Consider the following 2500-nt stretch of genomic DNA (forward strand, 5'->3'; position numbering starts at 1 on the left):
ATGACAGTAAAGCCTACTGTCTAAAATACTTCTATAGATGACAGTTAATGAAGCCTACTGTCTAAAATACTTCTATAGATGACAGTTAATGAAGCCTACTGTCTAAAATACTTCTATAGATGACAGTAAAGCCTACTGTCTAAAATACTTCTATAGATGACAGTTAATGAAGCCTACTGTCTAAAATACTTCTATAGATGACAGTTAATGAAGCCTACTGTCTAAAATACTTCTATAGATGACAGTAAAGCCTACTGTCTAAAATACTTCTATAGATGACAGTAAAGCCTACTGTCTAAAATACTTCTATAGATGACAGTTCACTGCAATGCTAGAGGCTGTCTTTAAGAGCCTGGTTTGATTCCAGACTGGTTCACAACCAGCCGTGATGAAGTCAAATATGGCAAAACAATTGGCCCAGTGTCGTTAGTGTTTGGCAGTAAAGCCTACTGTCTAAAAACCCTAACCCTATTTAAATAGATAACAGTAAAAATAATACTATACTGTCTAAAAAGAAAGAGACAGGTAGTGTTCTATAGATGACAGTTAATGAAGCCTAGTCTGTCTAAAATACTTCTATAGATGACAGTTAATGAAACCTACTGTCTAAAATACTTCTATAGATGACAGTTAATGAAGCCTACTGTCTAAAATACTTCTATAGATGACAGTAAAGCCTACTAGAGGTTAGAGACAGGTAGTCTAGTGGTTAGAGACAGGTAGCCTAGTGGTTAGAGACAGGTAGCCTAGTGGTTAGAGACAGGTAGCCTAGTGGTTAGAGACAGGTAGCCTAGTGGTTAGAGACAGGTAGCCTAGTGGTTAGAGACAGGTAGCCTAGTGGTTAGAGACAGGTAGACTAGTGGTTAGAGACAGGTAGACTAGTGGTTAGAGAGACAGGTAGCCTAGTGGTTAGAGACAGGTAGCCTAGTGGTTAGAGAGACAGGTAGCCTAGTGGTTAGAGAGACAGGTAGCCTAGTGGTTAGAGAGCAGGTAGTCTAGTGGTTAGAGACAGGTAGCCTAGTGGTTAGAGACAGGTAGCCTAGTGGTTAGAGACAGGTAGCCTAGTGGTTAGAGACAGGTAGCCTAGTGGTTAGAGCAGGTAGTCTAGTGGTTAGAACAGGTAGCCTAGTGGTTAGAGACAGGTAGCCTAGTGGTTAGAGACAGGTAGTCTAGAGGTTAGAGACAGGTAGCCTAGAGGTTAGAGACAGCTAGCCTAGTGTAGCCTAGTGGTTAGAGACAGGTGGCCTAGTGGTTAGAGAGAGGTAGCCTAGAGGTTAGAGACAGGTAGTCTAGTGGTTAGAGACAGGTAGCCTAGTGGTTAGAGACAGGTCGCCTAGTGGTTAGAGACAGGTAGCCTAGAGGTTAGAGACAGGTAGCCTAGTGGTTAGAGACAGGTGGCCTAGTGGTTAGAGACAGGTAGCCTAGAGGTTAGAGACAGGTAGTCTAGTGGTTAGAGACAGGTAGCCTAGTGGTTAGAGACAGGTCGCCTAGTGGTTAGAGACAGGTAGCCTAGTGGTTAGAGACAGGTAGCCTAGTGGTTAGAGACAGGTGGCCTAGTGGTTAGAGACAGGTAGCCTAGTGGTTAGAGACAGGTAGCCTATTGGTTAGAGCAGGTAGTCTAGTGGTTAGAGCAGGTAGCCTAGAGGTTAGAGACAGGTAGCCTAGTGGTTAGAGACAGGTGGCCTAGTGGTTAGAGCAGGTAGCCTAGTGGTTAGAGACAGGTAGCCTAGTGGTTAGAGACAGGTAGCCTAGTGGTTAGATCAGGTAGCCTAGTGGTTAGAGACAGGTAGCCTAGTGGTTAGAGACAGGTGGCCTAGTGGTTAGAGCAGGTAGCCTAGTGGTTAGAGCAGGCAGCCAGCCTAGTGGTTAGAGACAGGTAGCCTAGTGGTTAGAGCAGGTAGTCTAGTGGTTAGAGACAGGTAGCCTAGTGGTTAGAGCAGGTAGCCTGGGTTAGAGACAGGTAGCCTAGTGGTTAGAGCAGGTAGCCTAGTGGTTAGAGACAGGTAGCCTAGTGGTTAGAGCAGGTAGCCTAGTGGTTAGAGACAGGTAGCCTAGTGGTTAGAGACAGGTAGCCTAGTGGTTAGAGACAGGTAGCCTAGTGGTTAGAGACAGGTAGCCTAGTGGTTAGAGACAGGTAGCCTAGTGGTTAGAACAGGTAGCCTAGTGGTTAGAGACAGGTAGCCTAGTGGTTAGAGACAGGTAGTCTAGTGGTTAGAGACAGGTAGCCTAGTGGTTAGAGACAGGTAGCCTAGTGGTTAGAGCAGGTAGCCTAGTGGTTAGAGACAGGTGTCAGGTAGCTGTGGTAAAGTCTTTACTGAAGACTCATCTCTTCAGTGGGTCATATGATTGAGTGTAGTCTGGCCCAGGAGTCTTTCCACTGCTGGGGGCTGAGTCAGGTAGCCTAGTGGTTAGAGCAGGTAGTCTAGTGGTTAGAACAGGTAGCCTAGTGGTTAGAGACAGGTAGCCTAGTGGTTAGAGACAGGTAGTCCTAGAGGTTAGA

This window comes from Oncorhynchus tshawytscha, linkage group LG25 (genome assembly GCF_018296145.1).
Source record: "Oncorhynchus tshawytscha isolate Ot180627B linkage group LG25, Otsh_v2.0, whole genome shotgun sequence".
Taxonomy (NCBI): domain Eukaryota; kingdom Metazoa; phylum Chordata; class Actinopteri; order Salmoniformes; family Salmonidae; genus Oncorhynchus; species Oncorhynchus tshawytscha.